The 20,601-nt window shown below is 42.5% G+C and overlaps 1 protein-coding gene across 5 annotated transcripts in view; it reads left to right on the top strand.

Moving 5' to 3' along the window:
• The window catches only part of LOC110527416 (beta-1,3-galactosyltransferase 1-like), a 126,179-nt gene that overhangs the window by 18,996 nt on the left and 86,582 nt on the right, over window positions 1-20,601 (top strand). For 2 of the 5 annotated variants that reach the window (XR_005052540.1, XM_021608677.2), the window contains exon 2: window positions 11,229-11,411. The exons of 2 other annotated variants lie outside the window; for them this stretch is intronic. The gene's annotated coding sequence lies outside the window, so the exon portion shown is untranslated. The remainder of the gene's footprint in view (window positions 1-11,228; window positions 11,412-20,601) is intronic. One more of the 5 variants, XM_021608676.2, reaches the window with a different exon arrangement.

The raw sequence follows: 20,601 nt of genomic DNA, 5'->3' as shown, positions 1-20,601 counted from the left end.
GGCAGGTGTTAGTCATTGTCTCTGATTGGGAACCATATTTAGGGAGCTTGTTTTGTGTTGGGGTTTGTGGGTGGTTGTTTCCTGTCTTTGTGTTCTCTGCACCAGATAGGACTGTTTCGGGTTTTGCCACGTTTGTTGTTTTGTAATTGTGTTCATGTTTAGTTTCTCTTATTAAAAACCATGAACTCTTACCACGCTGCATTTTTGTCCTCCTCTCCTTCAACGGAAGAAAACCGTTACAGAGGTATCATACTACTTGACTGTGTGAGGAATGAGCAAGTACATACTTGGTGCTCTTTCAGAATTCAGCTCTAAGCTGCTGTCTGTCATGGTAGGAAAGTTCCTCATACAAACATACGAATGCACTAGTGTTGCTTATAATTGTGATATAATGTGTTTTATGAATTGATGCTATAAAAAAACACATTGCACAGAAACAATTAAGGAAGATGTGGCACATCGGCATCTGTTGTCACATGGTGAATTGAATCACAGCAGAAAACACAATCAAACGGGTCATTTCATTGCAGAACATTATCTTTTGTGTCTCGTTTGCGTCTCAGAAATGCATTAATTTCACATTATGGTGTAGGCTGCCTTCACATGGAAATGTTCAATACCGCAATTACATGGATGGAAGTTTGTGGCAATTTGCAGACATTATTTATCCATGTGATTCTGTATCGTAGAGTTAAATACCCTGCTGTCCAACCAGCAGTACTCAAATACATAAGATCCAAAAGCCTTCTATAAAGACAGCTGCTTCATTATGTTGTGAGATAGATTACTGTTGTAATCTTCTTAATACGCCTTTATCCAAAATGCTTTTTCACAAGCAAAAGCTAATAACCATCCCTGACTGTCAAATGTAGATTTTATTATTCACATGGGTAATTAATAACATTATGACTTTGCTTTATAGCCTCTGGGTCATACCCGACTCCCTTATGATGTTGTCTTTGAAGATTCCTTCGATTAAATCTCAATGCTGTATTAATGTTGCGTTCACAAATGACTGTACACAGTAGTTGATAAAAAGATTAGCTATGTGATGCTTCTTCTCCTACAACGACTGTCAGATGTGGAGTATGGGAGTGATAAGAAGAACCTCAACAAAGACCAAAGATGAGATAGGGAGAGAGTGTGCGAGGCACAAACATGAACATCATCACTCCTACCTCACAAAGACGCTCCCTATAGCCAGAACCACACCCCTTATGCCTTCATTCACCACCATCTGTTATCTCGCCAATAACAATGAATTAATTTACATTGCATTCCCCCTTTCCAGTTGTTTTTTAGATAGGACATATAGTGTCGGCACGTGTGCGACCACAACGTTGGTCTTACACTGATTCCCAGCTCAGTTGATGATAAACTATGTATCACAAATGGCACCCTATTCCCTATTTCCCTTTTTAGCCCCTATTTATGGAGAATTAATGCACTATGTAGGGAATATGGTACAATTGAAGAGTCATGCAAAGACTGGTCTGAGCTCAGTTAGTAGGCGAGACCCAGCGATATCTAAATGCAGTAATTATGAGCGATGGGCTTCTAGCAGAGCGACAGCATCAAACCCAGAACTCAAACTGATGTAGCTAGCATCTCCTATTTAGAAGGGGGGGGGCAGCTCTTTTATGTAAATACTCTAGAGAAGGGAAATGTGTGGGCAGGCAGGCTGAATTTCATTAAACCCAGTGTTTTTCAGTTAAAATAAATATGTTTAACTTCTGTTTGTAGTCCAGGCCAAATGGAAATGGGGATGAGGGACTGAGTCCTACACGATAGAATTACCAGGGTATTCTGACAGGAGACTCCAGGGTGACATTTTCTGTCAGCTAAACATCACAGGAATGGCTAGCAATTACTCTATTACTCCCAGTACTTGCTGTAGGACTTACTGTATCTCAAAACATTGTAAAATGACGCGATAATCGATCTGCTAAAAATATAAAATTATTACAATGATCGTTGGTAAGAGATCCATACTGTCATTCTTAGTCTTGTGTATTACATAGTTTTACCCGTATAAAAAAAAAAAATCAAACTTCATCCACCCAGGAATGTTCATGTGGTATGATGCCAGTCTTTCAACTGATTCATCCCTCTGTTCATACATCATCTTTCCATACCCCTCCCTCCATTTCTCCACATCCCTTCTCCCTTCCTCCTCCACTCGCCCTCTCTCTCTCTCTCTCTCTCTCTCTCTCTCTCTCTCTCCCTAGATACACAGCCACAGATTGTCACAAACATCATTTCCACATACAATGATGTTACAGCCCACTGCATCATAAGCATCATAAACCATTATTATTCAGTGCAGAAAGGCGCTAAACCTCCGCTCACTACTTGGAATGTTAAAGGTATGGCTTTTCCTACAATACACATTTTGCTGTGTTGGCATAGATTTCTCATTTCAAGGTGATAGGTGTGCTAAGGGAAGGTATGTGAGCATTCAGCTGTATCGTTCTTGCTCTCGGTTTCATTTGCTGTGAGTTGCAGCGAGGCGCTCTGAGGTTAACCACCCAACACAGGCCAGCCCTCGGGGGAGATAGCACGCTTGTTTTTCTCTTATCTCCCTGGAATAGATAAGCACCCACCTGGAGGCACAGACAACACAGCCTGCATGCTGCTGGTTCCACTCCACTATACACTCCTCTCTTCTTCTTTTCTGTCCATCTCCCTCCTGAGATTTGCCTCTGCTTTGTGTGTGTGTGTGGTGTCTGTATGTTTTGCTTCATAAAAGGGCATTCGGAAGAGGAGGTCTCATCCTCTCTGTACGAATCGTGTGTTATTTAAAAGTGTAGGTATGCAGCTGTTTGACTGTTAATCACTGAGTTAAGACTAATTGTGGTGTAGTGATGTAACGGTGGTGTGTCAGTTGACAAACTCTGTGTGGGCCCTGGCACGATGATGTTTGAAATGGTTCATGCCTAAGTGACGCTATCAGATGATCACATATTAATCATACTCTATTCACACGCGCACGCACATACACACACACACACACACACACACACACACTCATGAGTTCAGACAGCTTTTATGCTCTCCTTACTCTCCCGTAGCCCTTGATGTCATCGGGGGGGGGGGGGGGGGGCTGTGATTTGATTTACATTAATCTTCTTTAATCTGATTTTCAATCATCTCATCCACTGGAAGTTTTCTCTCCCAATTAGATTGGCAAAACTCAGAACACAAGGGTAAAAAAATAGCAAAGGTTGAGCTGCATTATAGTGGAATTACACGAGGACCCTCAAAGTGAATGTCAAATGGACTTTGGCTAACCGGTTAACATGGACATTAGAATTCCAGTTGCAAGCTCTCTAATTTATTCTCAAAATGGTCTAATCACTTATGGCCCTGTTCCATATTCAAGGGGAAGGAGGGCTGGGGGTGAGATTTCCATTACTGAATGTCATTGGAACGTTACTGTACTGCATCCTCCCTGGCTGGCTGCTACTGGCCTAGGCCTTGGACATTGACTTGTTTCATTGGTAGATAAACACTCACTGGCTTCGTGGCTTTGTCTTTGCATACAATGCACAGAAACATACCAATGTTTCTATTGTGAAAGATGCCTAAAGACAATGGCATCCTATTTGCATGTATTCCAGCCCTTGAAAATAGGGATTTAGTTCCTGCGCCTACAGTGTTCTATTCAGTCTTCATTTGCTGTCTTCTTGTGTAAAACATTTGAAGAGCAACAATACTTGTCAGCGACTAATATGTTTCTCAGCCTTGCGACGTGGCGTCATGCTGCACGAAGAAAACGGGCCCAGTGTCTCATCTCTGGCTGTGTCCCAAATATCACCCTATTCCTTATGCAGTGCACTACTTTTCGCCACGACCCATAAGGCTGTGCACTATATTGGGAATAGGTTGCCATTTGGGACACTGCCTCTCTCTCTGTCTGATTAATGAGTGGAGGTGTTTCCGGATAACGATGCAGAGGTGCACTGGAGAAGAGTGATGTGTTGTCACAGCCTTGCATGGTTTGTACTGTAATACTGTAGGTGGTCTCATTAGGTTTAAGTGTGCCTTGGGCTGACGTTATGAAGTCGGTAACCCTAAAGGATTCGCTATATGTGACTCATTTCAGGAAACTAGGCATATGTCGTGCGTTACTACTTCACAGGAGTGCCATTTGAACGTAAACTAACTTATTTGGGCAGAAATGCCTTCTGGAACATTTGAACTTTCATGTACCGTAATAACAAACTTGTATGACATCTGTAAATATGAATCAAATTGTTAAATTACGAGCCTAGTTGGTTTAGCCACCGAAAAAGGGAGCAACCTTCCCGTTAGCCGTGATTGGCTGAGATAATGAGTGTGCTGGACATGCTGAGAGATGAGTTCGGATTGGTCTGCCATGTTGCCGTTCTGTCTATAATATGAGCTGGTCAGTATGTGTAGGTAATCATTTCTAATGCGTATTTGCGAAATATATTACGTTGTAGAATTGTATACGTTTTGCTCTTCACTTTCTGCAGGACCTAGTTTTGAAATCAGTGGAATTAGAGTATGATAGCTAAGGAGATGGCATTTGATTGCAAATGTGCAGACGGTGTCGAAAAGAGAACACACAGAAGGCTGTTGTATAACACACCTGTCTCTGGATTACATCTTCAAACTAAGTGCAAACATGGCGTCCGTGACAGAGATTGAGAAGTGTCCATCCATGTATAGCTAGCTAAATTTTCAGATATTACACGTTTCTAATTTTGTCAGAAAGTCATTTTAATTTCAAGTTCAAATGTACTGTTAGCTGGCTAGCTAGCTAACAGTAGTAACAGTATAACTTTAGACCGTCCCCTCGCCCATACCCGGGCGCGAACCAGGGACCCTCTGCACACATCAACAACAGTCACCCACGAAGCATCATTACCCATCGCTCCACAAAAGCCGCGGACCTTGCAGAGCAAGGGGAACTACTACTTCAAGGTCTCAGAGCAAGTGACGTCACCGATTGAAACGCTATTTAGCGCGCATCGCTAACTAAGCTAGCCGTTTCACATCCGTTACACTCACCCCCCTTTTGACCTCCTCCTTTTCCGCAGCAACCAGTGATCCGGGTCAACAGCATCAATGTAACAGTATAACTTTAGACCGTCCCCTCGCCCATACCCGTGCACGAACCAGGGACCCTCTGCACACATCAACAACAGTCACCCACGAAGCATCGTTACCCATCGCTCCACAAAAGCCGCGGCCCTTGCAGAGCAAGGGGAACTACTACTTCAAGGTCTCAGAGCGAGTGGCGTCACCGATTGAAACGCTATTTAGTGCGCACCGCTAACTAAGCTAGCCTTTCACATCCCGTTACACAAGTAACTATTTAAAATGTTTATGATGTCACTGCAACCACTATCGATAGACGTAGCTGGTAAATTCACTCTGGCTATCTACTCCAATTTCAGAACACTCTCATCTAAGTGTGCCAGAGTGCAGAATAACTGATACATTTACGAACGCTCAACACCTGTTTAATATGGCTGGTGTCAGTAAACTTTGGCAAAAAAGCATAATAAAAATTTTGCCAGCAGCACAGTCACCAATGCTATGGATAACATAAAAACAGCCTAACCATCTCTGTAAAATGATCAATGTCAGCTGTTCTATCATTTGTGTCTAGCAAGCTAGCCAACATTAGCCAGTTAGCTTGGGTCCTTGACTGCTGTTGTTAGCTCAGAACACTCGGATCAACCCTACGTTTCGGCCAGAGCTTCCAGTGTGCGCTTTGAGAGCTCTGGGAGCGAAACGCTCTGAATTTATGAACGGCCAATCTGACAAGTTTACAAACGCCCAGAGTACACTCTGGCACTCCAGATTAAATTTACGAACACACCCGTAGTATAAGCCAGCCTTTAACCTTGACATTTTTAGTTTTTTAGTACATAGCCTCACATGTGAATCCTTAAAGAGATGGGTGGGGCTAAAGCGTAATAGGGTGTGAACGATGCTGAATGCGTGTAGACAAAAAAGAGCTCTCCAGTAGGTACCAAAACATTCAAGGGCCATTTTCTCAAAAGTGAGGTTACAAGTTTATCAACTTTCACATTGTTCATCAACTGTAGTGTATGATATACCATTTTCTAGCTCTACTTTTACCCAATGTAAAAAAAAAAACTCCACTTCGAAATTTGCTACATAAGACCGAATCGAGCCGGTCGGTCACATATCATTATTGCTGTATACTGAGCAGATGTAATATAACTGTTTTACCGAATTTAGTCCAATACATGATACACAGCTGATACGACAGTAAAATACGCATACAGTGGGCTGCAAAAATGTGTGCGCTGGCTGTGCAGCCATTATAGTTGTGTTGTCGAAGATGAACTGCTCTGACGTCCCCATGCTGTTCGTGATTTGGGACTTTGGAAAATGCCAACTTGGAAAATGAGACCCGTAATTGAGCAGGCAGGAACAGTCTAGGCACGGGGAGAACTCCCGTAATGCACAGCAATTTGTGAGTCTAGAGTAAATGAGGACTCTGCCAGTGTGGTCCCCATCCCTCCCTCCCTCTGGGATTTTAGTGCCCTTGTTTTAGACTAATGTAGGCTATTTAGCTTAGCTCCAGGCTGCGGCTGCTGGAGGTAGTTTGGCTATTGTTTCTCACCACATTGTACTGAATCAGTAACATGCACAGGGATTTCACTGAACAGAGAAATATGGAGAGAGAGAGAGCATTTGAAAAAAATATATTATTAAGATATTGTTCTTCACAACATTGTACAGGAACAGCTACATTTACAAGGACTGATGAGAAATTGAGAGATATTTAGAGAAACTAACAGAGTATTTAAGCAATAAGGCATTCGAACCCGGGGCTGGCGTGAAGCTGAGGGCCGGGAAAACAGCCCTTACGAGGGTGTTATTCACAATAATCCCCGGGTTCGAGTGCCTTATTGCTTTTATAAAATGGTTGCCAACATAATAAAAAAATATTTAAAGACAGGTTTACATTAAAAACTTTACATTTGTTTTATTTCATCCTTCCACCAGACAATATAGTCTGTGAAAAAGCCATTAGTTAGTTTGGAGATTTCTAAATTGCTTGCCAAGCAGGCTGGTCGTCCATTCTATTGGCATGGTTTCCCGCCAAGCAGGCTGGTCGTCCATTCTATTGGCATGGTTTCCCGCCAAGCAGGCTGGTCATCCATTCTATTGGCATGGATTCCCGCCAAGCGGACTGGTCGTCCATTCTATTGGCATGGTTTCCCGCCAAGCGGACTGGTCGTCCATTCTATTGGCATGGTTTCCCGCCAAGCGGAGTGGTCGTCCATTCTATTGGCATGGTTTCCTGCCAAGCGGACTGGTCGTCCATTCTATTGGCATGGTTTCCCGCCAAGTGGACTGGTCGTCCATTCTATTGGCATGGTTTCCCGCCAAGCGGACTGGGCGTCCATTCTAGGCTAAAAAAGTTCCTATGCAAGCTGGCTACTTGTGCAAAATAATAAGTGCATTTCTCAGAACAATTTGTACAAACTGCAATATACAATAGATATGTTTCTAAAGCTAGTCAGTCACTAAAAATCCTTAGTACATCTCTCAAAAGTAAATATTCATGCCAATGATCATGTCAGTGTCATCAGAATGATAAGTCATTGAGTCATTGTTCACAAACAAGGTCGTCAAAATGTTTAGGCATGTTGTCAATTTAACTGTGTACTTTGACAGTATTACCTGATGTAAACTTAGGCTACAGTTTGGATGACAGTTACTGTATTGAAAATGCACAAGGCTGCACTTCTATGGCATATATCAATTTCAACAGTACTATTTACATATTACTGTATGTGGGTTATTGATTGAAAGAGACTGGACAACCCAAGGGGCACAAAGGAAAAATAACTAAATTAGAAAGAAACACAGGAAACCACCCCTAAGGCACAACTTTGCCCGCAGCACTGTTGTGCTGTCTCTACACATCCAGACGTTCCTGTCTGTCGGCCCACATATTCTCATCCACATCACACCGGATATTTTCCCTTCCAATGCAACGTGGAAAGAATCTTTTGGAATGCCTTATCCATCCTCTGCAGGCGTCTACTGTGATGTCCTCACATGCTGCATCCATTGCAGCCAGCAGGGTCATCTGTGTGTGTGGCTGACGATCGTACACCTTCCACCTCCACAACTTTGCCCGCAGCACTATTGTGCTGTCTCTACACATCCAGACGTTCCTGTCTGTCGGCCCACATATTCTCATCCACATCACAGTGGATATTTTCCCTTCCAATGCAACGTGGAAAGAATCTTTTGGAATGCCTTATCCATCCTCTGCAGGCGTCTACTGTGATGTCCTCACATGCTGCATCCATTGCAGCCAGCAGGGTCATCTGTGTGTGTGGCTGACGATCGTACACCTTCCACCTCCATTCTGAAAATAACTCCTCAATTGGGTTAAGGAATGGTGAATAAGGTGGGAGGAATTCTATGAGCATCCTCGGGTGGGTCACAAACCATTGCCTTATGATGTTTGATCAATGAAAACTCACATTATCACAAATGACCACATACTTTGGCAAATCCTCTCTGAACAGACCCCTCTCATCATCAGGGATGAGAGCCCTGTAGAGAGTCACTAAAAAGTTGAGTAGATGCTGGGTGTTGTATGGCCCTATAAGGGGGATATGGGTTAGGACACCATGCTCCGAAATAGCAGCACACATGGTGATGATATTGATGATGACCGATGATATTCCGATATATTCCGATATTCCTTCTGCATTTGGTCAGGTTGAAGCCAGCCTCATCCACGTATGCAAAGTTGTGAGAGGGTTCACTTGATTCCAACTCCATTATACGCTATATCCCAGAACACACAGTTGAATTTGTTTTGGTAAGGAAGAGTGACATAAAATGCACATATATTGCATGTTCCTTCCACAGCAATGGAAATGTGTGCAGTTTATGCTTACTGTACTATGTATCACTATAACATGTTTCTGTAAAGTAGTTAGATAGATATATGTTTTACCTGTACGTACTGGTACCGTAGCTCCTTAACTCTGTCCTCATTCCTTTGGAATGGTACACGGTACAGCTGTTTCATACTCATCTGGTTTCTATGCAGCACCCTGTCGATGGTTGAGATGCTAACCGTATGGATGTTCTTGCAGTCCTATGTGGGGAAAAATGCAGTGATGCATCGCACACTTTCACATAGACAAAAACTATGCGAACACACATTTTACTGTAAAACATTGCAACTCTGTGTTGTGGTCTGTCTATATATGCTTGCCATTTGATTCTTCATGAGATGCACCTTTGAGCAATTTAGACAACTGGTTGATTGTTGGTTGAACTAACACTTTACATTCCTTCATGAGTGAGGGTCAATTTCACCTGCACGATTCATCAATTCACATTTTTGTACAAATGGTCTAATAGAAATGTGTAAAACTATGCTTGACAGTTTATTACAAATAGTTCAACAATTTTGCATGTAATGGCTTATGCAAGGAACTAATGCCTAGATGTTTTGAGGAGTAAGACTATCAACAGAGAACCATCTACTATATTTTGATCAACATGACATGAGCAATTGATCATGTGGAAAAAAGCTGACACTTGTACATTATCAATTGCAATTTGTTCAAAGGAATAGGAAATTGCTTTAATGATGTGCACAAGTGACTAGATGATTTGGAATTTGTACAAGTAGTATCAAGAATTGCACTTTTGATCTATGAAATGCACCAAAGCGACTGAGAAACTGTAAAGCTTTCAGACAATCACATCAAACAGCTGAAATTACAGAAAACTATGTACATTATAGTTTGTTTTAACTTGCTTTTTATTGTAATTTCTTTGGATATATCCATTATAGTGAGTCTCCTCTGGACACGTTCATTCTCAATGGCACGGTGGAAATCGCAAAAACACCCCAGCAACATTGTTGCACAGGTCAGAGAGGCAGGCAGCAAGGTTTAGACCAGAGGTTTTCAAAGTGTGTGGCGCACCTCCCAAGGGGGGTTTTCAGGGGAGGCGTGAAAGGAAAGCCAAGTCAAACTGTATTCGGTTCTCTAAAATTAATAAATATTAGGCTTGTGTCTAGCTACAATGGCGGGGAAAACACAGATTTTAGCTTTCCAGTGCTACCACGTTTATTTTTCAATTCCTAAAATTGCGAGCATGGAATTGTTTTAAAAATGCCAATACAACCGGAGTTTGCAGCCTGAGGTTGTGGTCAGTTTGATTAAATGTTTGCGTGACAGTTTGTTCTGAACGAAGGGAGGCCCACTGTCTCTAACTTTGAAAACATCTGGTTTCGAAGACTAGGCTGGAAGCATGGGGAAATGTCTAGATGCTTTTTTCCAGGGGAAATTAAGTTTATGAATTGCTTGGCTGGTCTTTATAAATAAAGGTACAACTAAAAAAACAGTTAAAACTAGGCAAGTCAGTTAATAATAGTGACAGCCTACCCCGGCTTAACCCTAACACGGACTAAGCTGGGCCAATTGTGCCCCCGCCCTATGGGACTGACAATCATGGCCGGTTGTGATACAGCCTGGAATCGAACCAAGGTCCATAGTGACACCCCTAGCACTGAGATACAGTGCCTTAGACCGCTGTGCCACTCAGGAACCTGTTAACAGGCATTACCCAGGGATTGTCGTTAATAACTCCCTGCTATCAACCAATCAGCATCCAGGATACAAACAACACGTTTTATTAAAATATATTGTCCTTCACAAATGTGTACTGAAAAGCAAATATGTATTGAGAGAGAGGAAAGAGTTAGAAATTGGGAGAAAGGCTATAAAAACAATATTCTATGTACTAGACTGGTTATTTTCCACAGCCGCCCCATTTCTGCATAAATGAATACCAATTGGGTTGTGAAGCCTCCTCTGCTTAGAAGCATCTAGACATGTGGCTGGTGTTCCTAATCAGTGTCCCTATACTCCAGGATAAATAACTCCATATCAGTTTAATTTAACCAAACACACTTTCATCCATTCCCTTTCCTTTGTACGTGTAATATGAATGAAACACCCTTCCCTCCGTTAGGCCGGGCTAGAAATATTTAGTGTGCACTATATAGGGAAAAGGTTGCAATTTGGGATGCGGCTATGTTTGTTTCCCAGTAATCCTTGTTGATTTCTCTTCACCATTCTGGTGACATAGTGTATACATTCTCCTTGTAATATATTATATCATATCATTCCGTACATACAGTATGTATAAAAAGGGGAGTTGTGTTTATGCAGGCGGAGTATGCAGATGGCTTGTGATCATTAAACACAGCTCATTGCAGTCCATAGCTGGGGAAGCAGCAGCTGCTGGGAGCAGGGCTGGATCCTGATAACCTACACCCAGGAGAGATGATGGGGGGAGAGAATGGAGGACTGAGCGACTGCCTGCCTGTTACGCGAATGCAGTAAGAAGCCAAGGTAAGTTGCTAGCTAGCATTAAACTTATCTTATAAAAAACAATCAATCAATCAATCAATCATAATCACCAGTTAACTACACATGGGTGATGATATTAGTAGTTTATCTAGTGTGTCCTGCGTTGCATATAATCGATGCGGTGCGTATTCGCGAAAAAGGACTGTCGTTGCTCCAACGTGTACCTAACCATAAACATCAATGCCACCAATACACAAGTATATATTTTTAAACCAGCATATTTAGTTAATATTGCCCGCTAACATAAATGTATTTTAACTCTGTAAAATGTGTCACTTCCCTTGCAACAGAGTCAGGATATATGCAGCAGTTTGGGCCGCCTGGCTCATTGCGAACTGTGTGAAGACTATTTCTTACTAACAAAGACAGCCAACTTCGCCAAACGGGGGATGATTTAACAAAAGCGCATTTTCATAAACATCAAGGCCTTTTTTAAAATCAATACACAGAAGTATATATTTTTAAACCTGCATATTTAGCTAAAAGAAATCCAGGTTAGCCAGCAGCATTGCGCTGTTTATGACTTCAAGCCTATCAATTTACGAGATTAGGCTGGTGTAACTGATGTGAAATGGCTAGCTAGTTAGCCGGGTGCGCGCTAATAGCGTTTCAAACGTCACTCGCTCTGAGACTTGGAGTAGTTGTTCCCCTTGCTGTGCATGGGTAACGCTGCTTCGAGGGTGGCTGTTGTCGATGTGTTCCTGATTCGAGCCCAGGTAGGAGTGAGGAGAGGGACGAAAGCTATAATGTTACAATGGCAATACTAAAGTGCCTATAAGAACATCCAATAGTCAAAGGTATATGAAATACAAATGGTATAGAGAGAAATAGTCCTATAATTCCTATAATAACTACAACCTAAAACGTCTTACCTGGGAATATTGAAGACTCATGTTGAAAGGAACCAGCAGCTTTCATATGTTCTCATGTTCTGAGCAAGGCACTTAAAAGTTAGCTTTCTTACATGGCACATATTTCACTTTTACTTTCTTCTCCAACACTTTGTTTTTACATTATGTAAATCAAATTGAACATGTTCCATTATTTATTTGAGGCTAAATTGATATTATTGATGTATTATATTAAAACAATTATTCATTCAGTATTGTTGTAATTGTCATTATTACAAATAAATGTTTTAAAAAAATCGGCCGATTTAATGGGTTTCGGCCTTTTTTTGGTTCTCCAATAATCGGTATTGGTATCGGCTTTGAAAAATCATAATCGGTCGACCTCTAGTGCATTTGTACTTGTGTTCCATCTGTGCACTACTTATCCTCTATCCCCTCCTTGCCAATCAGCTTCATGAACACATGTAAATGTTTCTCTCTGGCTCTGGCAGCTACCAGAGAGCAACTGCTCCGTAGCCAGCTGACATTTTGACATGTTGTTAGCAGTTGACATGTTTATTCGCTAATCCCTCCGTGATTCCTGATGAGATTGACAGATAATTCAACACCAATCAGACCTAGCCAGTTTACCTGGGCTTAATTAGAGGTTGGGACCATAGATATTTTACAAGGGTGGATTGGAATAATAACGTCTTTGTTTTGCCAGCTCTGTGGCTTGACAGCTGTTGTTTTCTCAGCGACTTTTTTTTGCTCTACCTCTGTTTTGCTTCTGCCCATCTGGTACGTCTGTGTCAGAGCTGATGTGTGTGCCGGGCTCAGTGAGTCAGACGCACGAGCGATGTCCCTCTCATTCTCTCTCTCTCTCTCTCCCTATCTGCATTCTCACGCACACGTTCCGTTTTTTTTTCAGACCACCACCTGCCAACCGCCACTGTGCAATTTCCTGCAGAAATATGATTCAGCCAATTGTGCCGTGAAGAAAGGGAATCATGGGAAAACAAACGAGTGCCGTTGCCATTCTGCCGCGCTAACAAGGAGGCTGAGAATAATAACCGCTAGTCAGTAATGATAATATAGATGAACGGGTGTCAGGCTCCTCATGAAAGATGAGCAATTAGGGTTACTTGTCGACTCGTGAAACAATAACCAACAGTTGTTCCTTGTGTGTGTAAACACCATTATGAGTTTGACAACTATGTGATTGCTTTATTCATGTGCAGAAATATCTTATTTTTCTTGCTTAGCTAGAGACAGATAAAGACAGCTCATATCATTTGGCTACGTGGGTGCATGTGTGTGTAATGGTGCCCCGTGTGAGGATGATTATTTACATCTGTGTGGGAGGGCAGATACTTTGTATTCATCTAGTTCACGTGTCATAATTGACATTTTATAAAGCATCAACCTCACTGGGTTTAATGGTCCAAAAGGTAGGAGAATATGACTACACTAGTTATTGACTGGTTCGTTTTGAAAAGAAGCCTTATTACCATATCAGTCTGGAGGGCATAGCTTCCATTCACACTCTCGTTCAAAGACTCATCTTTTATAGTGTGTGTGCTGTTTGTATCTAGAGAGGGAAGAAAAGAAAGAGTGTGTCTAATTAGAATGAGTAATACTCCATCTTGAATGTCGAAAGCGCAAGTGTATTCATTTTTTGTTCCCACATAATGCCTGCTGTTCGTATCGAGCTCGGGGCGTTTTCATTTTTGTCTATTGGTTTCAGAGAGCTTCTAAGCAACAACAGAGCTTTCACTGAAGACCTCTCTCTCTCTCTGTCTCATTTGTTTTTGTCTGTGACGACCGAAGGGAAGGTGAACTGCCACGCTGTAGTCCCTAGGAGCCTAGTTGCTTCTATTGTATCCTTGAGCTCTCACTCAAAAGGGTTAAAAGCACGAATAATTCTATCGACCCACTACATTGAACCTCTTCTATCCCCTTTTATAATCACATTGTGAGAGAATCAACGTGAAATTGTGTGGGTTCTGCCTGTACGTCAATGCCTACCCACAGTGCTGCGACTCCCAGCAGCGACTACTTTATTTATTCGCCGCCACGTCAGCTAGGTTGTGGCGCGTGTCTGACTGCCATCTGAGCGGCACATTTTAAAGAGGACAAGAGAGGGGAAACGAAACTACCTCAATGGGCTTTTTAAAACCTCATCTACAGGATATTGTCATAACAGGCGTGGCGGGGAAGCGGTAGTCATGAATTACAGACAGAGTCACAGTAGAGAGGTGCTCAAGAAGCAACAGGCCCTGTGATGAGTCCGTCTGCTCTCCTCTCTCTCTCTTTCTCTCTCTCTCTCTCTCTCTCTCTCTCTCTCTCTCGCTCTCTCTCGCTCTCTCTCTCTCTCTCTCCTTGGCACGACTGTGATTCTGTGACGGTGACAGGTCATGGCAGCATCCGGACACGAGCAGGTGACTAAGGGTGACACTTAATTCACCTAGAGAGCTGCTTCCTGCCTACCACATTATGTCTCTTCATTTGGATAGTGACTCTGTAGGCTATCAGTAATGCGTAGCTCACGCCTTCCAGTATAACCTTCACTCCCTGGTGTCCGTAGTTGTTGCTTCCTTTCGAAACACTTCCTGTATGTGTGCTGGTTAAAGACCTGGGATGTTGTCTAGGTAGGAGGTACACGGCAGGTTGTTATGACTGTACCTCTAAGACAGATCATGCCTTTCCTTTTCCTCTGGCTCTGGCTCCGTTCACCTTTAAGTGCAGGCGTGCTGTGCCAGAGAAAGCTGAGGTATGAATTCAACTGTTTCCTTTAGAAAGTAACCCTGCACCCTACGCACATCCATTATCCGAGGTCTCTCTTTCTCCCTCTCTGTCCTTGTTTCTCCCCCACTCCTTCCTTTCTCTCTATATCTGTCTCTCTCATTCTCCTCTCCGTATGTTGTCTCGTGCTGATGATGTTCATAGTATTGACAAATTTCTCCTCTGACGACCTACCCGTTTTACCATAGAGCCAAAATATATTCTACACGGGATTGAACTTTTCCATTTTCGTCTCAGATTGTTTGGCAAAGTGTTTTAAGGAAGGAAAGTATTTATTCCCCTAGGGTTTAGCGTGCACTGTGTAAACACTTAGCTTTGGTTAAAACATGAAACCCAAAGTCTTTCCTGATTAGTAGTTCATTGCTTTTACTTAAAATGCTCAGTCAGAGGGGAAACAATTGAACCCTGTATGAGTTTGTAAGTTACTGTGCCAGCTGTAAGGCTTCGTTGAGAGGAAGGCCTTGTGCAAGTCTCTAATGGCTCTGGGGAAGTGAAGAGAGATTACTTTGGCTTATTCTGACCTCCTCTCCATTCTGGTTTGTCCATTTCGGCGTCTTAAAAAATAATTTGGGCTTTCGGAAATTATAGGTAAAGATAATGGTAGACAGTCACTGCAAAGGTTACGCCATGGTGGAAGAAATATATTGTATTTCTAAACTTACCTGGAATCGTTCATAACATAATTAATAAAAAGTATGTTCATAATCATTTTCTTTACACTATGTTGCTGCATAATATTTCCCTTAAAAAGAAACCATGATTCATTCAAATGTGTTTTTGCCTAGTCACAATATTGTTACCACAAAGACAATTCATCATACAAAATATGGTTATAATTTAGGTTATTAAAACCAATTTATGCATTTTATTCTCAAAAGGTGCATTCATTTGCATATTTAACCAGGTTAATGTGACTCCTACCACCATAATAATACAATTTATTGATCAAGGTCTGAAAGCATGTTTTCATAGCGAGACACCGTGACTGCAATATGTAAATTTCTCATCTGCCCGCTACTGTTCTGCTGGCTTTGACAAGGCGAGAACTTAACATTCAATGTTGTTTACCCTCTCCCTCCATTAACGTCTATAGCAGCCTGCAGTGATGAGGTCTGTGCACTCCAATCAACTCTCACTGTTCAGCTCACACTCTGCTGTTACTCAGACTCATATAATTCATGTTTATCATAATTATGTAATGTCCAATCACAGGGATGCAGAGGGTTGCTTATAAGAAATCCCGCTATGCCCTCCGACGAACCATCAAACAGGCAACGCGTAACGTGACAATGGTTCATAAAATCTCTCAATTTCTGCCCTTTTTTTTGTGCACAGTCTTCCAGGCCGTCTCATAAAGCTGCAACAGTAAATGCATTCGTAATTCAAGACCTTTCTTGAGTTGGACTCTGGGATTGTGCAACTGTTGAGAATGTGAGCCTATGGTTGTGTGGGTTGAGTGTGTATGAGTGTGTGGGTGTATGTGTGTTGTGAAGAACAACTGTTGTTGAAGGAGTAACAGATGTTAGGGACAATGATTCACAGTGATTGTTTGCTAATATAATAATTGCTTGTAATAATGTAATTTTGATAATGGCGAGACTAGTGAGAGGTAAAATCATTTTCATAAATTGCTTACATTACTACAAATATTAGCTAATTATGGAAAATAAGAAAAAGGATTCTTAAAATATTTATATATATTTTTTTATGGTTATATATAATACAAATCGAGGTGAGGGCGATAGGAAATGCATTTGGCAGTTGATCTACTTCTGTTCTGTAAATTGCACTGTGTGCTCTTTTCGAAGAATGGATCCCAGTCTTTTCAGGGCTATGGGATACGGTGTGTCAGGGGTGGTCTGCCGGGCATTGGGATGACAACCCAACTCAGGATGAGGAGGGCTTTTAGAAGGTGGAATAGTGGGGACCAATTGGAGGTTTACTTAGTAGCAATGCAAATATCATGGTGCAGCTATACTCAATCATCATGTTACTTTTTAATGGTACGTTTGCAAACATATATTTTAATAAATATAATTCAAAGTTGTGTCTCATTATGGTAAGTGGTGAAATAAGTATAGCCAGTTACAATTGTAATGGCCTAGCAGATAATAAGAAAAGACAATCCGTATTTACCTGGCTAAAAGAGAAGGAATATAATATCTATTGTTTACAGGAAACCCATTCAACAGTTTTAGATGAAGTTTTGTGGAAAAGGACTGATGGGTGAAATATATTTCTCCCATGGGCAAAGAAATTCAAAAGGGGTGATGGTTTTAATTAACAGTCACTGTAACGGTTTTCCTCCTCTTCTGAGGAGGATTAAGAAGGATCGGACCAATATGCAGCGTGGTAAGTGTTCGTCATTTTATTAAACTGAACTGAACACTACAATACAAAGTAAACAAACAACCGAAACAGTTCCGTCTGGTAACTAATACAAAGACAGAAAACAACTACCCACAACCCATAGTGGGAAAACAGGCTGCCTAAGTATGGTTCTCAATCAGAGACAACGATAGACAGCTGCCTCTGATTGGGACTCTTGCAGCGGGCCCCGAATAGACGGGAGACTCCGGCAGCGCCGGACAAGTGGGAGACTCCGGGCAGCACCCGATTGAAGGGCGACTCCGGCAGTGCTGGAGTGAAGGGTGGCTCCGGCAGCTCCTGACTGACGGGCGGTTCCGGCGGCTCCTGACTGACGGGCGGCTCCGGCAGCTCCTGACTGACGGGCGACTCTGGCGGCTCCGAACAGGAGGGAGACTCTGGAGGCGCCAGGCAGGCGGGAGAACCTGGAGGGAATAGACGGAGAGACAGCCTGGTGTGTGGGGCTGCCACAGGACCCACCAAGATGAGAGAGGCCTGTAATTTTCATCATAGGTACACTTCAACTATGACAGACAAAATGAGAAGAAAAAAAATCCAGAAAATCACATTGTAGGATTTCTAATTAATTTGTTAGCAAATTATGGTGGAAAATAAGTATTTGGTCAATAACAAAAGTTTATCTCAATACTTTGTCATTGCCAACAAAGGGTATATAACAGAGGTCAAATGTTTTCTGTAAGTCTTCACAAGGTTTTCACACACTGTTGCTGGTAATTTAGGCCATTCCTCCATGCAGATCTCCTCTAGAGCAGTGATGTTTTGGGGCTGTTGCTGGGCAACACGGACTTTCAACTCCCTCCAAAGATGTTCTATGGGGTTGAGATCTGGAGACTGGCTAGGCCACTCCAGGACCTTGAAATGCTTCTTACGAAGCCACTCCTTCGTTGCCCGGGCGGTGTGTTTGGGATCATTGTCATGCTGAAAGACCCAGCCACGTTTCATCTTCAATGCCCTTGCTGATGGAAGGAGGTTTTCACTCAAAATCTCACGAAACATGGCCCCATACATTCTTTCCTTTACACGGATCAGTCGTCCTGGTCCCTTTGCAGAAGAACAGCCCCAAAGCATGATGTTTCCACCCCCGTGCTTCATAGTAGGTATGGTGTTCTTTGGATGCAACTCAGCATTCTTTGTCCTCCAAACACGACGAGTTGAGTTTTTACCAAAAAAGTTATATTTTGGTTTCATCTGACCATATGACATTCTCCCAATCTTTTTCTGGATCATCCAAATGCTCTCTAGCAAACTTCAGATGGGCCTGGACATGTACTGTCTTAAGCAGGGGGACACGTCTGGCACTGCAGGATTTGAGTCCCTGGCGGCGTAGTGTGTTACTGATGGTAGGCTTTGTTACTTTGGTTCCAGCTCTCTGCAGGTCATTCACTAGGTCCCCCCGTGTGGTTCTGGGATTTTTGCACACCGTGCTTGTGATCATTTTGACCCCACGGGGTGAGATCTTGTGTGGATTCTCAGATCGAGGGAGATTATCAGTGGTCTTGTATGTCTTCCATTTCCTAATAATTGCTCCCACAGTTGATTTCTTCAAACCAAGCTGCGTACCTATTGCAGATTCAGTCTTCCCAGCCTGGTGCAGGTGTACAATTTTGTTTCTGGTGTCCTTTGACAGCTCTCTGGTCTTGGCCATAGTGGAGTTTGGAGTGTGACTATTTGAGGTTGTGGACAGGTGTCTTTTATACTAATAACAAGTTCAAACAGGTGCCATTAATACAGGTAACGAGTGGAGGCCTCTTAAAGAAGAAGTTACAGGTCTTTGAGAGCCAGAAATCTTGCTTGTTTGTAGGTGACCAAATACTTATTTTCCACCATCATTTGCAAATAAATTCATAAAAAATCTACAATGTGATTTTCTGGATTTTTTTTCTTCTCATTTTGTCTTGTCATAGTTGAACTGTACCTATGATGAAAAGGCCTCTCTCATCTTTTTAAGTGGGAGAACTTGCACAATTGGTGGCTGACTAAATACTTTTTTGCCCCACTGTATATGGATATATATATTTCCCCAAAAAATATATGGGGGATTGGAAGTGATGAAGACAACAAGCAACATTCTCTCCGCAATATTAAGCTCATCCATCCCTTAAAAAATCAAATAATAATAATAATTTTAAAAGGAAAAAAACAGGACTAAGATCAAATCGAACTACACTGATTCCGACGCTCGTCGGATGTGGAATGGCTTGCAAAGTATTACAGACTACAAAGGGAAGCCCTGCCGCGTGCTCCCCACGAGCCTACCAGACGAGCTAAATTACTTCTATGTCCGCTTCAAGGAAAGTAACACTGAAACATGCATGAGAGCACCAGCTGTTCCGAACGACTGTGTAATCACGCTCTCGTAGCCGATGTGAGTAAGACCTTTAAACAGGTTCACAATTCACAAGGCCGCAGGGCCAGACAGATTACCAGGACGTGTACTCCGAGCGCTGACCAACTGTCTAGTGTCTTCACTTACATTTTCAACCTCTCCTGTCTGAGACTGTAATACCAACATGTTTCAAGCAGACTACCATAGTCCCTGTGCCCAAGAACACCAAGGTAACCTGCCTAAATGACTACCGACCCGTAACACTCACATCTATAGCCATGAAGTCCTTTGAAAGGCTGGTCATGGCTCACCATTATCCCAGAAACCCTAGACCCACTCCAATTTGCATACCGCCCCAACAGACCCACAGATGATACAATCTCTATTGCACTCAACACTGCCCTTTCCCACCTGGACAAAAGGAACACCTATGTGAGAATGCTATTCATTAACTACAGCTCAGCGTTCAACACCATAGTGCCCTCAAAGCTCATTACTCAACTGAGTACCCTGGGACTAAACTAGAGGTCGACCGAGTATGATTTTTCAACGCCGATACCGATTATTGGATTGTTCTTAAAGGCACTTTAGTATTGCCAGTATAACAGTATGCAAGGCGTTAGGTTTGGGAGAGGATGAAGGGAGCCCAGGTACACAGACGGTCAGCGATGGTGTCCATGGCGGGATGAGGTGCGATTGGTGTAGAGAGGTGCAGACAGACATGCCACACTACAGGGTCCTGGCAGAGAGATAGGAGACTTGCTTCGGCAATGTAAACATATGTTTCCCATGCCAATAAAGCTCTTTGAATTTAATTGATAGG

The sequence above is a fragment of the Oncorhynchus mykiss genome, chromosome 7 (genome assembly GCF_013265735.2).
Source record: "Oncorhynchus mykiss isolate Arlee chromosome 7, USDA_OmykA_1.1, whole genome shotgun sequence".
Taxonomy (NCBI): Eukaryota; Metazoa; Chordata; class Actinopteri; order Salmoniformes; family Salmonidae; genus Oncorhynchus; species Oncorhynchus mykiss.
Note: the sequence above shows the minus strand (reverse complement) of the source record. Positions and strands in the feature narration are given on the sequence as shown.